Source organism: Hylobates moloch, unplaced genomic scaffold (genome assembly GCF_009828535.3).
Source record: "Hylobates moloch isolate HMO894 unplaced genomic scaffold, HMol_V3 SCAFFOLD_1, whole genome shotgun sequence".
In the NCBI taxonomy this organism is placed as follows: Eukaryota; Metazoa; Chordata; class Mammalia; order Primates; family Hylobatidae; genus Hylobates; species Hylobates moloch.
This window is the reverse complement of record NW_026652276.1, coordinates 168764396-168783712: the sequence shown is the minus strand read 5'-3', so window position 1 is coordinate 168783712 and position 19317 is coordinate 168764396. Positions and strand designations below refer to the sequence as shown.

The following is a 19317-nucleotide window of genomic DNA, read 5'->3' as shown; positions in this document are numbered from 1 at the left end:
AGAGGAAATGGAAAGAGAAGGATTAAGAAAAAAAAAAGAGGAAGAGGAGTTTAAACGGCACATTTTACTAAGAAAAATATTATTTATCTACATTCTCTGGTGAGCTACATTTCAGAGCGTTTAATATAACTATTTTAGTGCCACTAATGACTGTTTTTTTAAAAACTCCTACAGAAGTGAAATGGAAAATGAAGTTGCTGATAGTGTTAAATAACATTTATCTTTAGAAAACAAAGAAAATGTCTTTAAAATGAAAGCATAAAAACTTGACATATATTCCTAGAAAAATACTGCCAAAAATCACTTTAATAACAGTTTCAGAGACTGTAATAACTCATTTGATAACATCAACTATCCCCACAAATAGTCAAGAACCTAGCAATACAGAAGGATAAAGAGACACTATAAAGTCAATAGACTAAATTTCATGTAGTTTACAAATAGACAGATATAGTTTGGACATTTATCCCCTCCAAATCTCATGCTGAAATGTAATCCCAAGTACTGGAGTTGGGGCCTAGTGGGGGGTGTTTGGGTCATGGGGGTGGATCCCTCATGGCTTGATGCTGTCCTCCTGATAGTGAGTTCACACAAGAGCTGGTTATTTAAAGGTATGTGGCAGCTCCCGCCTCTCTTTCTTGCTCCTGCTTTCACCATGTGACAGGCAAGCTCCCGCTTTACCCTCTGCCATGAGTGAAAGCTACTTGAGGCCTCCCCAAAGCTGAGTAGATGCCGGCACCATGCTTCCTGTACAGCCTGCAGAATCGTGGGCAATTAAGCCTCTTTTCTTTATAAATCACGCAGTCTCAGGTATTTCTTTATAGCAATGCAAGAACGGCCTAATACATAGACCAAGGGTTAGAACCTACCTACCCTCTCTTCACACATATTTCGATCAAGAACAGATAGAAAATATTTTCTAACCTATAGGTAATTATGTCAGCATTAGAAAGTGGAAAGAGGAGTTTCTGGAAGAACGCCAGGAGTATCAGGAAATGATTTCTGACACAGGCCTCTGATCATGGCCTTGGCTCCGCCTTCAGAGGCTGATCTCCAGAAAAGCTCCTTTCCATGAAAAAGAAGGTCCCTTAAATCCAGAGGAGCTAGGTACAGCTGGACAGATTATCTGAGTTGCTCAACTTAACAAGCTTTATATACCTTTCTGCTGGTCTCAGTGTGTTCTCATGCTCTTCAAAGACTGTTGCATGTAGACCTCAGCTTCAGTTTCCCCTGATGTTTGGTGGTCTTCCTGAGACCCTCAGAGGGAAAGCTTGTGCCTCCATGCTCGTGTTAATATGGCCACACAATCAAAGATCTGGATAGAGACTTGAGACCACAATTCTCAGCTGGCACAACTTGGTGGTTGACACAGCACAACAGAAGAGGAGAAGCTGCAAAAATTCCAAAAAAGTATATCTAAAAATCTAAAAGGGTAGAGCAGTTAAGAGATATTAGTGCAGAGACAAACAGTCCTATATAGCTCAATATCTCCCAGAGTCACTCCCACAATAATAAAAGCACTGCATAGCAGGTGGAACTCAAATCTTTAGGTTTGGGTCCCCAGCATTTAGTATGTGGTACAGTACTAAATAAAAGCTTATTTAATTAAGTTGTACATTAATAAATTATCAATAAAAGGCAATCTTATATTGGAGATACTATGCTTACGAAAGCAAAAAAAGGGAGTCATTATTTTAAATAATTTCTAATCAATGTAATTAAAATGAAAATCATTTGGGCATCTGAATTATAAACTTTGGTTACCTGGACCTCTTATATGGAACCACCTATAAAAAAGACATGTCCCCGTGTAGGAAGAAGTGAGGAGCACCTCTGCCCGGCCACCCCGTCTGGGAAGAAGTGAGGAGCGTCTCTGCCCAGCCGCCCCGTCTGGGAAGTGAGGAGCGTCTCTGCCCGGCCGCCCATCATCTGGGAAGTGAGGAGCGCCTCTGCCCGGCCGCCCCGTCTGGGAAGTGAGGAGCGCCTCTGCCCAGCCGCCCCATCTGGGAAGAAGTGAGGAGCGTCTCTGCCCGGCCACCCCGTCCGGGAAGAAGTGAGGAGCACCTCTGCCCGGCCGCCCATCATCTGGGAAGTGACGCGCACCTCTGCCCAGTCGTCCCGTCTGGGATGTGAGGAGCGCCTCTGCCCGGCCGCCCCGTCGGGGAAGTGAGGAGCGCCTCTGCCCGGCTGCCCATCATCTGGGAAGTGAGGAGCGCCTCTGCCCGGCCGCCCCATCTGGGAAGAAGTGAGGAGCGCCTCTGACCGGCCACCCCATGTGGGAAGAAGTGAGGAGTGCCTCTGCCTGGCCACCCCATGTGGGAAGAAGTGAGGAGCGTCTCTCCCCGGCCGCCCCGTCTGGGAAATGAGGAGCACCTCTGCCCGGCCACCGCCCCATCTAGGAAGTGAGGAGCGTCTCTGCCCAGCCGCCCCGACTGGGAAGTGAGGAGCGCCTCTGCCCAGCCGCCACGTCTGGGAAGTGAGGAGCGCCTCTGCCTGGCCGCCCATTGTCTGGGATGTGAGGAGCGCCTCTGCCCGGCAACCCCTTCTGGGAAGTGAGGAGCACCTCTGCCTGGCCGCCTCGTCTGGGATGTCTACCACAGAGGCCAGACGCAATGCGGGGGCTGGACGTGGTGGCTCACGCCTGTAGTCCCAGCACTCTGGGAGGCCGAGGCAGGTTGATCACTTGAGGCTAGTAGTTCGAGACCAGCCTGGCCAACATGGCGAAACATGAAAAATACAACTGACAAACCAACCAACCAACCAACCCCGCAACAACAAAATAGGTCTACCCTGGAGTCATACTCTAATTTTTTCTATTTTCCTCCCTTTCTGATCCTTTATCCCACTTTCTTTTTCTTCCTCTTTCTTCTCCTTCGTCTTTGTCAAATAGAGGATTGAGTTATTATCATTGATCCATAAAAAAAAATAAAAATAAAAATAAAAATAAATAAATAAAAAAGACATGCCATGACTAGACTTAGATGACAATGGGTTTTATTTGCTATGGACTAGCCTTACTACAAACAAGACTTTAACTAAGACATACTTTCATTAAATTGGGAAAATATGGCCTAGAATCATTAGACCACACGATTATTGTGTAGGTGGACAATTGGATAGTAAGTCACTTTCTTAGCTTAGTATCAGTGAAGTAGATAGAAAAACTAGGAAATTATGAATTCTGAGAAAATAGATATAGATATTCTTTGGAAAATCACAAATAGTCCTCAGTTTTCACCATTCCTGGAAACCAAGTAATAAAGAAGGCCAGGTTTCCCACTTGAAAAACGAAATAATCAGAGGTTACTTTCCTGCCCAAGTATTCAGTATCAAGGAAACCATAAATATGAATGACAACATATCTGAACCATAAACTATACCTCTTAAATTATTTAAAACACTGGGCTGATTCTTCAAGCCTGAGGGGAAAAAAATAAGTTGAAATGTATTGTTTGCCATAAACAAGAAAACTCTGTAGCCCAAAACAACAGTATAGAAGAGCTCAGTGGATCAATAAATATTTGTGTGTAAGGCATTATGTTTGGTACTGAAAGAAATTCAGAAGATGATTCCTACCCTCAAGGAGTAGACAGTCTGGTCAGGGACACAGACACTTACATAATTAACTACTATAATACAATATAGGAAGGGTTTAGTACCAGAAGGGAGGATGACAATAACAGCCAGCATTACTGCGCTTTCTATGTGCTTGGTACTGTTCGAATTGCCTTACCCAAGTGAATTTATTTAATAAATAAGCTTGCGAGGTAGATACTAATACCAGCCCCTTTTTACAGATGACAAAATGGAAAGAGAGGGTGGTTAGGTCCCGCAACTGGTACATGACAGTGAGCCACTGAGCAAATTACTTTTGACTGCTGCAGGATGCGAGAGGGCCTCCTGGGAAAGTTGGCATTTGTGCTGGATCTAGAAGAATAGGTAGCTCTTGAATGTGTAGAAGGTTGAGGGACAGCATTCCAAGTAGAGGAAAAAAACACAAAGTCTGGGAGATGGGGAATTGTGAAGCACATGGCAAGTGTATTACCCAAAATCCTTTCACTGATTTTAACTCAGAGAATGGAGTGTATTTTAAAGAAAGCCCTTCACAAGAGAAAGCAGGAAAGATCTAAAATTGACACCCTACCATCACAATTAAAAGAACTAGAGAAGCAAAAGCAAACACATTCAAAAGCTAGCAGAAGGCAAGAAATAACTAAGATCAGAGCAGAACTGAAGGAAATAGAGACACAAAAAACCCTTCAAAAAATCAATGAATCCAGGAGCTGGTTTTTTGAAAAGATCAACAAAATTGATAGACCGCTAGCAAGACTAATAAAGAAGAAAAGAGAGAAGAATCAAATAGAAGCAATAAAAAACGATAAAGGGGATATCACCGCTGATCCCACAGAAATACAAACTACCATCAGAGAATAATATAAACACCTCTATGCAAATAAACTAGAAAATCTGGAAGAAATGGATAAATTCCTCGACACATACACTCTCCCAAGAATAAACCAGGAAGAATAGAATCTCTGAATAGACCAATAACAGGCTCTGAAATTGAGGCAACAATTAATAGCCTACCAACCAAAAAAAGTCCAGGACCAGAAGGATTCACAGCCAAATTCTACCAGAGGCACAAGGAGGGGCTGGTACCATTCCTTCTGAAACTATTCCAATCAATAGAAAAAGAGGGAATCCTCTCTAACTCATTTTATGAGGCCAGCATCATCCTGATACCAAAGCCTGGCAGAGACACAACAAAAAAAGAGAATTTTAGACCAATATCCCTGATGAACATCGATGTAAAAATCCTCAATAAAATACTGGCAAACCAAATCCAGCAGCATATCAAAAAGCTTATCCACCATGATCAAGTGGGCTTCATCCCTGGGATGCAAGGCTGGTTCAACATACGGAAATCAATAAATGTAATCCAGCATATAAACAGAACCAAAGACAAAAACCACATGATTACCTCAATAGATGCAGGAAAGGTCTTTGACAAAATTTAACAGCACTTCATGCTAAAAACTCTCGATAAATTAGGTATTGATGGGACATATCTCAAAATAATAAGAGACATTTATGACAAACCCACAGCCAATATCATACTGAATGGGCAAAAACTGGAAGCATTCCCTTTGAAAACTGGGACAAGACAGGGATGCCCTCTCTCACCACTCCTATTCAACATAGTGCTGGAAGTTCTGGCCAGGGCAATCAGGCAGGAGAAGGAAATAAAGGGTATTCAGTTAGGAAAAAAGGAAGTCAAATTGTCCCTGTTTGCAGATGACATGGTTGTATATCTAGAAAACCCCATCGTCTCAGCCCAAAATCTCCTTAAGCTGATTAGCAACTTTGGCAAAGTCTCAGGATATAAAATCAATGTGCAAAAATCACAAGCATTCGTACACACCAATAACAGACAAACAGACAGCCAAATCATGAGTGAACTCCCATCACAATTGCTTCAAAGAGAATAAAATACCTAGGAATCCAACTTACAAGGGATGTGAAGGACCTCTTCAAGGAGAACTACAAACCTCTGCTCAATGAAATAAAAGAGGATACAAACAAATGGAAGAACATTCCATGCTCATGGGTAGGAAGAATCAATATCGTGAAAATGGCCATACTGCCCAAGGTACTTTATAGATTCAATGCCATTCCCATCAAGCTACAAATGACTTTCTTCACAGAATTGGAAAAAACTACTTTCAAGTTCATATGGAACCAAAAAAGAGCCTGCATCGCCAAGTCAATCCTAAGCCAAAAGAACAAAGCTGGAGGCATCACGCTACCTGACTTCAAACTATACTATAAGGCTACAGTAACCAAAACAGCATGGTACTGGTACCAAAACAGAGATATAGACCAATGGAACAGAACAGAGCCCTCAGAAATAATGCTGCATATCTACAACTATCTGATCTTTGACAAACCTGACAAAAACAAGAAATGGGGAAAGGATTTCCTATTTAATAAGTGGTGCTGGGAAAACTGGCTAGCCATATGTGGAAGGCTGAAACTGGACCCCTTTCTTATATCTTACACAAAAATTAATTCAAGATGGATTAAAGATTTAAATGTTAGACCTAAAACCACAAAAACCCTAGAAAAAAACCTAGGCAGTATCATTCAGGACACAGGCATGGGCAAGGACTTCATGTCTAAAACACCAAAAGCAATGGCAACAAAAGCCAAAATTGACAAATGGGATCTAATTAAACTAAAGAGCTTCTGCACAGCAAAAGAAACTACCATCAGAGTGAACAGGCAACCTACAGAATGGGAGAAAATTTTTGCAATCTACCCATCTGACAAAGGGCTAATATCCAGAATCTACAATGAACTCAAACAAATTTACAAGAAAAAAACAAACAACCCCATCAACAAGTGGGTGAAGGACATGAACAGACACTTCTCAAAAGAAGACATTTATGCAGCCAAAAGACACATGAAAAAATGCTCGTCATCACTGGCCATCAGAGAAATGCAAATCAAAACCACAATGAGATACCATCTCACGCCAGTTAGAATGGCGATCATTAAAAAGTTGGGAAACAACAGGTGCTGGAGAGGATGTGGAGAAATAGGAACACTTTTACACTGTTGGTGGGACCGTAAACTAGTTCAACCATTGTGGAAGTCAGTGTGGCAATTCCTCAGGGATCTAGAACTAGAAATACCATTTGACCCAGCAATCCCATTACTGGGTATATACCCAAAGGATTATAAATCAGGCTGCTATAAAGACACATGCACACGTATGTTTATTGCAGCACTATTCACAATAGCAAAGACTTGGAACCAATCCAAATGTCCAACAATGATAGACTGGATTAAGAAAATGTGGCACATATACACCATGGAATACTATGCAGCCATAAAAAATGATGAGTTCATGTCCTTTGCAGGGACATGGATGAAGCTGGAAACCATCATTCTCAGCAAACTCTCGCAAGGACAAAAACCCAAACACCACATGTTCTCACTCATAGGTGGGAACTGAACAATGAGAACTCATGGACACAGGAAGGGGAACATCACAGACCGGGGCCTGTTGTGGAGTGGGGGGAGCGGGGAGGGATAGCATTAGGAGATATACCTAATGTTAAATGACGAGTTAATGGGTGCAGCACACCAACATGGCACACGTATCTATATGTAACAAATCTGCACGTTGTGCACATGTACCCTAAAACTTAAAGTATAATAAATAAATAAAAAAAAGAAAGCCCTTCAAACCTTAACTTGTCTTTTATCCTTTACATTGGTGATTGGCATCTTCATCTACCTAGCTCCTAAGGGAGAATTCAGAATATAATCCAACACCCCATCTTCATTCCTAACCCACACCATCACCACTCCCCACATACCCAGATCATCACCCTCCTCCTCTCCATTCTCACAACCACTGCCTCAGTTTAACCACTGCCCTTGTGACATCCCACCTATGCCATGTGGTAGCCTCCAGCCTTGAGTCCCTAAACAATCGAATCTAGTCTCCACATCAATGCTGAGTATCTTTCTAAAATGCCATCTGGTCAAAGTGCTCACCCACCTATAGGATTAATTCAAATTTGTTACTGAGGCATAAAAATCCACTTGTGATCTATCCCCTGCCTACCTTTCCAATCGCATCTTCTGACATTTTCCCAGAGGTATCCTTTATTCCAGTCACAGTGAAATACTTGTTCTCTGAAAGTAACATGTTCTCTATAGACAGCTTTCTACCCTGAAAACCTGTCCCCACCTTACCCCCTACCCTTTCAGTCCTTAATTCTACTCTGAAAATTCCTGTTCAGTTGATTTAGGCTGCATTATTTTTGTGGAAGTCTTTGATGACAACCCAGTGCAAGTTAGGGGATTTTTTTTCCCCTGGGCTCCCATAGCATATTATTTTAGTCCCTATTTTACGATTTCCCACATTACATTGTATTGTTTCTTCATGTCTCATTACTCTCCAGATTGTAAACTCTTTACAGGGAGGTGCCTTGAGACTGTCTTTACCTGTATTTCCCACTGCTCACTCCATGTTTGATAAATGCATTAGTCATTGGATTCTGAATGCTGGGACTATGGACATAGCCAGCTCTAGCCTATCTTACCTACTCTCTCCTTTAAAGGAAACCTTATTACTTTCTCTGCTGGACCTGTTTCTAAATCAAATTAAGATAGCAAGATAATTACATATTATTGTCAATACTACACATAACTTTGTATTATCATTTTTAAAGCTGCAAGACAGAGAAGCTAGCTTAAATGTTCAAAACCTGGTTATTCCCGACTGAAGAAAGAGATTTATACATTTAATTTAAATCCAAAGTGTGCTGAACCCTCAAGGACTGGCAATGATACCTTCATTCCAAAGGGAAGGTTATAGTTAGACCATAAAATTGTTTGATATTTGGATTCTGTTCATAATCCTGCCATATAAATTTACAGACTGATTTGTTTTTACATATCTTTGTCATCCTAGTTATTTTTATTTTTCCAATGGCATCTGCTCTTTGTTTGCTTCTCTCCATCCCTAACTTAAATCCAATTTACTGACACCGTTGGCTGAACAGCTGCAGGAATCCTTTGCCCTCTCTGCTTGTGTCCTTAGGATTGCTCTTTCTTCTCTGCTGCAATCCGCAGACCTTACTGGGATGACTCAAACCCTCCAGCACTCAGGTCCTACTTCTTATATTGCCCCAAAGCTGATTAATGGTGGTTTCTGCTTCTGGATTGGCAATGGTGGTTTAGTGTGAATGGAACTACTTAATAATAACAGTGGTGGTAGTAGTAATATTTATTGAACACTTGCTATGTGCCAGATACTCTGCTAAACAACTATCATATAGATTGTCATAATTCACTTTCACAGCACTCCTATGAGAGCTAGTGAGTGAAAGATCTCAAATTCAAACCATACCCATCTGTTTACAGGATAAAGCAGCAGCTCCTTAGCAGGGCTTGTGAAGAAAAAAGGTGAGAAATTCTATCTCTGTTCCTCTACCTGATTACAGGTTCCCCTCCCCGTCTTCTCACCTCACCACCTGCCTCCCTGATGGACCATTGATTGAAAGGACTGTTAATGAGATTGTTGCTCTCTCTCCTCTGCATCTCTACCTTTTCACAGTCAAGCAGGCAGTGGTTCTTCCCTGCATTTTTATGGCTGGACTGCCCAGTACACAGTAGTGTCATAAAAACACACGCATACACACACATAGAGAGAGAGAGAGTGCAAATATGCACCACCAAGATTTTAAAAACAGCTCTGAATAGATACTTTTCCTGCACAATCAACATCTCACTTCTGCTTAACTCCTGTGGTCTTTTCTGTTGACCCCCCTTGGTTCCTGATCCCGGGTACATCTCTGCCAAATAAATGCATTAAAACAACAATAATCTCTCATTGCTATCATTTTGCCAAAGAAACAATATTTTAAACACCAAACTAGACATAGTCTCAGAGATATTTCTTAAGCAAAATAAATTTACCTTTATGAAAAAATATATGCTAGACTCATCTCCCAATACTAAAGCCATGTAGCCTACCATGATCTCAATCCTTAGATTGAGAAACAAACCTGGAACAACTCACAGGCTCTCCAGTGCCAACCATTCTGCGAGAGTGATGTCTGCACTTCTGTGCTCCAGATTCAGGAGAGATTTGAAGTAGCTCCTCTTCACAAAAAGGTAGGCATCCTTGGCTTGCATCACCTCCCTATTCTTTTTACTCATTCATTGTTCAGAGAGTTAACCGACCCTTTTCTGAGCTACTCCAGGACATTGTACAGACTTCTGTTCTATTGTAGTATTTTTGGGTTATGGTTTGTTTGTCTCCTCCACTGGATTTTGAGCTCCTAAGGGCAAGGGTTTTGTCTATCTCATTTTGGCTTCCTCAGTGCCTAGCACACAGTAGGCACTCAATCTGTTGAACAGAACTGACCCCTCACAGAAAAAAAACAAGCTCGCTAAATTAATGGGAGGAACAGAGCTCAATGAAGTGTTTGGCAGAATAATTTTGTTAATGATTTTTAAATTTTTGTCAGTAATTTAAGATGGCAATCATTTTCAACAGTTATTTAATTTTTGAGTCTTATTTTCAGTGAACGTAGGTTATATAAATTCCATTTCTAGATCTTTCCTTTTCCCACTGATGTCCCAAAGCAAAGGAATAAAGCTAGAGACCAGAGGATCCTAATACGGTCATTATTCTCATTTGAGAACAATAACCTTGGAATCTCACCAATCACAATACCAGCTAGAGATCTGTTAGTCATTAATGATAAAGTTCATGCAAAGTTAAAACTATGTCTTAGTCTCTTTGGGAGGCCCCATTACTTAGTATGTAATCAAATAATGTATACTAAGTGAGGGAATAGATTAATTATTTTGGCAGAAAACTTAGTGTCCTAGTTTCTAAGAATAGAACAGTAATCCTCAGTATTTTTGTTTAGGGAAGTTGGGGGCAGGAGAGAGGAAGAGATGGGATAAGAATGAGCTGATAGATATATTTGATGCTCAGTGGTCTCACTTGAAATAAAGACATCATTTCCATGTTGTCTTGTTCTTTGATGCAAGTTTCTCAAAGACATCCAGATTGATCAGAGATTGTCTACACTCAGCAGTCCAGACTTGATACTTTCTTAATGCATAGTCAAGAAACATGGAAGATATGCAAATTGTAAATTGTCTCTCTCTTCCATCTTCTCCCTCCTCCCTGAGTTCTATCTTTCTGCTTACCATAATGACTTAATATATTGATTCTTAATTCAAGTTATAGAATTAAATATTATGTCTGAAATAACACTGGATGCATTTTGAACTTCCCACCATGTACTAGGCACTACTCCAGGCATTGGGTATATTGTGATGAAGAAAACGAAGGTCATCTCTACTTTCATGGAGTTTTATTCTGATAAGAAAGACAGATAGTGACTGAGGAAACAAACATGTACAGAGTTTCACAGAATGATAAATGGAGACAGTAAAGTGGAGAAATGGAATAAAGATCACTGAGGAAGTAGGATACAGCCACCTTACAAATATAGTGACCAGGAAAAATATTTTTGAGGAGGTCTCAGTGCTAAAAAGAGGAATAATTCCTCCCTACTCAAGCCAACTTGCTCAACGACATTTGTCAATCAGAGTCATTTTCAGTTATAGCCTCCTTCAAAGAAGGGTTTATGTTAAAGTTCAGTGACTTATAAGAGATGTTCTATAAGTGGCCATTACCTGATTAATCTTCCTTGCATATTCACTTAGAATCCTATTAACTGGAAAAATCATTGGGTTGCTCCAATGAGCCTCTGACAGTTACACAAGAAACTTATTCCTCATCAAAGATTTACCCAAACTACCAGAGACCACCTGACGATGTGTTTTACTTTCTTTCACCCTAAATGCTCTTCACCCACTGGGATATTATCTGTTGACATGCAACATCTGTTGTTCATTTTCGAACACTAATCCCTGCGGTGTGTCCTTTGGGTGATCAAGCTTGCTCTAAAGCTTGCTATAAAATATTCAAGAAGATTTGGACTCTCCTATTTTTCCATTGACATTTTTACCCCTCCTTTGATTTCAACTTGATTTTATTTTTCCTTTGCTTCCCTTCCCACTATTTTACTTCTTTATTTAAGTAGGGCTTTTCTGTTTTTCTATGTGTACACACTGCTTTGACCACATGCTCTTAAACTTATAAAGCTCACACAATTCAAGCAAGTTATACTTTTAGAAAAAAATCCCTTACACTAGCATTATTTTATTAGAAAATAAAACTTTTTAAAAGGTCAAACCTATTCTTCTGGGAAAGACATGTTTTTCATATTTAGGGTCAATCAAAATTTATACTTCAGAGACCTGTCATAAACTCCTAGGTGTTAGGAACCCCTCCTTCACCACTGACTTTGAAGTTAGGAGTTTAAACCAAAGATAATAAAAATAATCACACTTATATTTATACTTGTCCAATACCTTCATTCCAAGACATAATAACAACCTTCAAGTAAATTAAACTCTCAATCACTTTTTTTCACAGATAAATATTATGATGAATAAGTAGTAGTATGTTAATCTGCCAGACACACAATAAAAACTGTGCTAAAACTAAAATAACAGGTCTCCATGAATTATTTCTATTATATTTTCTCCTCCTTCTGCTTCCAAGAGTCTTCCCTTGCCCTATCTTTCAATTTGCTCTGAAGTGGCTAATTTTGATATGAAAGCCTTCTCTCTTCCAATCATTTCAATGACAATGCACTGAGACTGTTAAACAGTATGTTACTCGATATTAAAACTACAACAAAATGGGTTCATTAAGAAGTATAATTTGTTTGACATTTTCATCTTTCCAGATGTTACAGAAGTTTCCTTTATTCACCAAGCCAAAGAACTGGGATACATAAATAGCTTTGAAATTGACAGGTAATTTCAAAATAGTTTACAAAAATCAAATTTTTTCCCTGATTCCTTCTCCATGCCTTCTCTGAAAATTTCAAGAGCAACATTTCCTATGAGCAAAGTGCTCAAAAGGTAACATGTTCTTCGCTTCTGGTACATTTTTAAAATTCCATAAAGTATGTCATAAGATTCTTCCTAAATCTTCAAAATTCATGGTCCTATGACCAATAAATTAATCACAGGCCATACGTTATCTAGTGAGTCTCCCCAGGACATGATAGATGTCCATGTGGCCTACAATCTAAATACTGGGCAGCTCAGGAATTCTGTGGAGGGAGAGAGGATGGAACGAGAAGCAGAGACCTATTCACATCCCAGCTCCATTTATATCCATCCTTGTAATTCTGGGCAAGGCAAGGCTCCTCTACAGGCCTCAGGTTCAGGCAGAGATGGAGTAAAATAAGGACTTTTGACTCTAATTTCCTTCTTGCTGTAAAACTACAATTTATTCATTTGTTGAAAGTCACCACTGGAAAGCAACAGGCAAAGTAATCGAGAATAAATAAGCCACACTGTGTGCTCTCTAGCCCCATTTTCACTTTAAACTGGCCCACCAGTACTCCTCACACAAAGCAAGACAGCTGGGTTAACTCGAACCTTGTGGGGAAAGCATTTACATCACCACAGGAAGGGGATTCAGAGTACTCAGCCTTTACTAGATTCATTAAAATGGGTACATAGACCAGAGAGCACATCAAGTTAGGATTTTTCTAACACAGAGATCCAGCTCTTTCGATCGTTAGGGAATGCTTCCAGTTGGAGGAAGACTTAGGTGGCATTTCTCCCCTAGTAGAGGAGCTGTTCTAGAAGCACTTTGATATGCCAAGAGAATTAATTCAGGTGACCAAGCAAGGGGTTTCCACATGTGCAGGTGGTGAAGCCCATTCATGAAACACTTCCCAGCAGCCCACCCCATAAGGAAGTGCTGCCTCCAGATCTGTTTGAGCATTGCTGCAGTCTGGTTTCCTCCTTAATGTGGAAAACCTATGTTTCTTATTATTTTCCCAAAATTGGCATGAACTAGCAGTAACACATTGCAAAAGAGCTCTGTGCTGGGCAGCCACACAAGCTGCGGCCCTTCAGACACAGTGTGGCAACACTAGGAAAGGGTCGGGCCTTCTGGCTCCCACCACAGCCCCTCTGCCAAACAGCACCGTGGGGCCACCTCACACAGGCCTTTCCACCTGCCCACCCGACACTGGCTTTTCTAAGCTTCCTCTTGCTTTGCAGGGTCTCCCAGCTTCATTCACACTGCAAATTTCATTCCATTACCATGTCGAAGCCTCCTCCCAGATTATTAATCAAGATGTGACATAAGATAAAACCTAATCCGCAGTCCCTCAGCTACGAATGCTCAAAGCCAGGCTCATTAAACATATCTGTCAACGATGGATTACACCAGCCTTAGGCCCCAAATTGATTGGAAGTCAGGAGGAAGCAGTGGGGTGGGGTTGGGGGGAAGCATTTGGTTGCACAATATATTCAAAAGAAGGAATTCCTTTTAAGGTGTGGCCAACTAAATCTGTTCAGAGATAAGTATAGGCTATACAGTTTTATAGATTCTTTTCTCCAGTTGTTAATGGCAGCCGAAGTGATGGGAACACAGAACCGGTAATTCATGTACCATGTGTGTGAAAAGCTGAAAATCATTATGAATGGAAGTAAAGCAGTATGCCATCTTGGAAGCAAACCCAGTGAATTCCTGCATGGATTCAAATGCTATTTCCTTATGTCAAAAAAAAAAAAAAAAAAAAGAGAGAGAGAGGAAAAATATTGAATTCTGTTTAAGTGTTTAAAGTCATATTTCACTAAAGTTCTTATCTATCATCCTGTCATTAGCATCCTCACCACCATCCCCATCCTGAGATACTTTGTATTTATATTGGGCTTTTCAAGTTCAAAGCACAAAGCAGACACACCAGGCAATTAATCACCTTGAGGGATGAGAGTTGGGTGGAATGCCTTCCCAGCAAATGCATTCCTAACATGTCACTGGAGGATCCACTCAATGGGAGTGTTCCTGGCCCACAATTTGATGTCATAAGTTGGCATTTTGTCAGATTTCAAATATACTTTTTCACCTACCAAACTGACAGCCCTATTTACTGAATCAAAGGAAAAGTGATTTTACCAATCTTTTAACATTAAGAATTACTCTTCTCCATTTGGGTGTTTCTGGGTAGTAGCCACATTTTATACACATCGGAAGGAACAGAAAGCATGGGAGAAGTAAAATTAAATAAATATATTAGTTGTTTTACAATGAGAAACTGAGCAATAGGGAAAAAAATCAAATCTGAAGAGATTTATAATGGGAAACAGATGTGGACGTGAAAGTGATTTGAAGTAACTGACAGGCTCCAGACATCTTCCAAGAATATGTTTCATATACATAAACATTTAACAGCACAATAACTAGGCCAAAATTGCCCAGTTTCAAAACTTCACCTGTATTCCTAAGTTTGCTTTTTATTCCTTGAGATTAGATAGGACAAGGAGAGTTTCCCATATTTGAGCTGTTTATTAACAATTATTTATGATGGACAATGAAATGAGGCATATCTGTTTTGCTTTTCTGTCCTGGTAGGTTTCATATTCTGCTTCCAATTCCCATGCCCCCGTGCTGTTCTATTTGAATTTCCAATGCAGCAGAGGAAATGGCTTCTAAAATATTAAAATCCTGTTTTCATTGACTTTCTTTACGCTTTGTGACCACATTTCTATTCAGATCAGGTTGCACAGCTTTTAACTTCTCCAAGTCCAAACTTAAAGTTAGAGCAACTTCATGGTACCCCTTAAGTGGATATCTCTTATAACAAGGGAGAATGCAGACTGGAAACTTCAGAGCATCCAGGCCAATGGGATGACTCTTAAAAAAAAAAAAAAAAAAAAAGAGAGAGATTTTTATTACAGTTTTCTGATTTTTTGAAATGGTCTTGAACTACAACCGCATTTTGAAACAGGGGCTCATTTGGAGCAAGACACCAACCTGGTAAAGTTTCCAAGAGAACAAACTTGCCTGGGTTCACATGGCTGAAAAAGAAATTCTCAGCCATGTCCCCAGTACTCACCCTATGATTTCTCTCCTGACCTCCAATCTTGCTTTCTCTAAATCTCAATTTTCTACACAGGAATTCTTCTTATTGTTCTCATATTATCCCTTTTGCATATTGCTTGGCCTCCCTGAAGGCCAAGAAATGCAGTCAAGGAAAATGAAGTTGGCCATTCTATGAGAGAATCAGGTTCTGAAGCTTCAGTTCAGTCTCCAAAGAAAAATTATCTGTGAAGTTGAACTTGGGGTCTCCAGAGTCTGCCCCCAGGAATCCTGCTTGCCCTGTAATATTACAGTTCTAATAATTAATGCCTCTATGCTGTTTTATACTTCACAAAGCATTTTCATAACTTCACAAGAGTTCTGTGACAGAAGGTGGCAGGTTTTGTGTTAGCTATAGTTTACAGATGAGGAAACTTTCATTCAGAGAGGTTCCATGAATTGTCTAAGATCACAAAGGTAATTAGTAGAGAAGCTAGTGCTCTACCTCAGGACTTCTAATTTCCAATCCTATTTTCCTTCCCACATACTACTTGTGTTCCTATCATTTCATTTCCTGAAAGCAGGGTCATTCTCAGAAGTTTTTGTTTTCCTGGTGCCTCTCTTTCCTCTCAAGTACAAGTAGTTGACAGAAGGTTTGGGAAATCCATTCAGACTATGGTCAAACACCCTGTGGGCAGATGTGGTCTGTCTAAACTCCATCCCAATTCATTTCACTTGGGTCTAAAGTAAGTCTTGGTCATGTTACAGATGGTTTTTAATTTAACAATTACTTATGAAGCACCTCCTTTTCAGGCACTAAGCTCTGAGGAGACAACAATCGATAAGACTGACCCCTCACCAGCCATTGAGGAGCTCACAGTCTAAATTAGACATATAATTACAGTCAAATAGAACAAGTCATACAAAAGAGGGCACTCAGGGCACTGAACAGAAATGATCATGGAAGGCTTCCTGGAAAAGGAGGCATCTAAATTAAGGCCTGAAAGATGAGGTAGCCAAGTGACGAGATGGGGAAAAATATTTCAGTTAAAATATATACATGTATTTCACAGGAGAGTTGTTGTTTTATGGATATAGAGTTGCAGTCTGGCAAGATGAAAAAGTTCTTGAGATCAGTTGCACAACAATGTGAAGACATATAACATTACAGAACTATATGTATTTTAACTCAATTCGAATTAAAATGTATGCATTTTTTTGGCATATACAATGAGGCTAAGACCAGTCCCACTTAACGTAAATCCCAGGCCACCATTCCTGAACCTTTTACTGATTTTACATCATTCCCTGGTGAGCAATTTCAGTCTCGTTATTGATTAACTCTGATAAGAGACAATACTAAGTAAAAGGAGTATTAATTCTGGTTTTTCCGAACTTCAGCCTCCTGGAGAGCTTACCTCCTTTACAGACCTCCAGAGCTCCTCCAGACCTGTCCAGATCAACCATGTTAAAGCACAAGCAAGGGAACTTTTCTTTCAGCTGAGGCCAAGCTAAGGGAAGGGAGAGAGGATCCAGGCATGATGATTTAAAATGGTGCCAATCAAACAAACTCATGTAAATAAATTATCTTGTGATAAGAAATCCATGCCTTGTAGGCTCATCTATTCCTAGGATTTTGTGGGTTTCAAAAAATTGGTTTAAATAATGTTCCTTCTGAGCATCCCCAGTTTGAATTGGCAAGGTGAATAGGATATTCCATTTGTAGTGGTGGCAGCTACTGAATCTCTGGAGGGCTGGGAAACCCTGACAAAGTAGAAGCAGTGAGGAAGGGGGCCCTGGGCCTAGTGTGATTGCTGGTGCTTCCCACACAGGGTCAAATGATACTAGTCCAGCACACCAGGCATATTCCCATTTTCTCAGAACACTGGGAAGAACTGCCAGCATTGGGACTTTCAAAGCTGGAAATTCTGTGAGGAACATGTGAGCAACAGGAGGAAAGGATTCCCCAAGCAAGAGCCATCTCACCTGGTTTCTCCCTATGTCCCTCCTTCCCTACCCTTCCCCATTTACTTACTCCAGAAAATTGTACACTCCTCATAGGCCAATGAGTGACCGACTTGTCCATTTTCTGTTGCTATAATGGAATATCACAGAATGGGTAATTTATAAAGAAAAGGAGTTTATTTAGCTCATGATTCTGTAAGCTGGGAAGTCCAACAGCATGATACTGGCATCCTGCAAGGGTGTTCATGCTGTGTCATAACATAGCAGAAAGTGAAAAGGCAAGCAAGTGAGTGCCAAAGAGAGCATAAGAGAGAGCCAATATCACTTTTATAACAACTCACTCCTTCAAGAACTAACCCCCATGATAAAAACATTAATCCATTCATGAGAGCTCTGCCCTCATGACTCAATCACCTCTTATAGGCCACACCTCTTAATACTGTTATATTAGTAATCATGTTTCCAACACATGAACTTTTGGGGGACACATTCAAACTACAGCAGTAATCATATGGGTTCTGAGGTATACCAAGCCTGAAACTGCAAGGTAAACAATACTAAAAACCTACCTGAGATTCTTTTGTTTTTTCAACCCATTACTTCAAATACTTATCATGTACTCCTTTTGTCTACCTGAAACACTATACCCTCTGACCAACATCTCCTCATTCCCTCCACCGTCTCTGGTAAGCACCAATCTGCTCTCTGCTTCTGTCAGTTCTATTGTTTTAGATTCAAAATGTAAGTTAGAACATGTGGTGTTTGTCTTTCTGTATATGGCTTATTGTACTTAACATAATGTCCTCTAAGTTCATTTATGTTGTTGTGAATGACAGAAGTTCCCACTTTTTTTAAAGGCTAAATAGCACTCCCTTGTGTTATATGCCACATTTTCTTTATCCATTCATCTGATGATGGACATTTAGGTTGATTTCACAACTTAGCTATTGTAAATAATGTTACAGTGAACACAGGCATATAGATACCTCTTTGACATACTGCTTTCAAATCCTGTGAATATATACAAAGTGAAATTGCTGAATAATATGGTAATTCTATTTTTAGTTTTTTGAGAAACATCCATACAGTTTTTCCATGTCTAACTTATATTCACACCCACAATGTACAAGGGTTCTCTTTTTTCCATATCCTTGCCAACACTTGTTATATTTCACTTCTTGATAATAGCGACCCTGAAAGGTGTGAGGTGATATCTTATTGTGGTTTTAATTTGCGTTTCTCCAATGATTAATGATGTTGAGAATTTTTTCATATATCTGTCAGCCATTTGTATGACATCTTTTAAGAAATGCCTATTCAGCACTTTTTTTTTTTTTAATCAGGTTATTTGTTTTATTGCTATTGAGTTGTTTGAGCTCCTTATATATTTTGGATATTAACCCCTTATCAGATGTATGGTTTGCAAATATTTTCTCCAAATCCATAAGTTGCCTCTTCACTCTATTAATTGTTTCCTTTGCTGTGCAGAAGCTTTTTAGTTTGATGTAATTCTGTTTATCTATTTTTGTTTTTCTTGCCTGAGCTTTTGTGGTCAAACCCAAAAAATCATTGCCTAGACCAACGTTGTATATATTTTCCCTTATGCTTTCTTCCAAAACTTTTACAGTTTCAAGTCTGATGTTTAACTCTTTAATATATTTTGAGTTGATTTTTGTATATGGTATGAGATAAGGGTCTAATTTCATTTCTCTGCCTGTAGATATTCAGTTTTCCCAGCACCCTTTATTGAAGTGACTGTCCTTTTCTCATAATTTATTCTTGATACCATCGGCAAAAATAAGTTAAACATAAATGCATGGGTTCATTTTGGGCTCTCTCTTCTGTTACATTGGTCG

The 19317-nt window shown here is 39.9% G+C and overlaps 1 protein-coding gene across 7 annotated transcripts in view; it reads right to left on the bottom strand.

Annotated features, from left to right (window-relative positions):
- The window catches only part of MTERF1 (mitochondrial transcription termination factor 1), a 517939-nt gene that overhangs the window by 283201 nt on the left and 215421 nt on the right, over positions 1–19317 (bottom strand). For 5 of the 7 annotated variants that reach the window (XR_009208876.1, XR_009208872.1, XR_009208873.1 and 2 more), the window contains one exon: positions 1159–1391. The exons of 1 other annotated variant lie outside the window; for it this stretch is intronic. The gene's annotated coding sequence lies outside the window, so the exon portion shown is untranslated. Of the gene's footprint in view, positions 1–967; positions 1392–19317 lie in introns of those variants that run through there. One more of the 7 variants, XR_009208880.1, reaches the window with a different exon arrangement.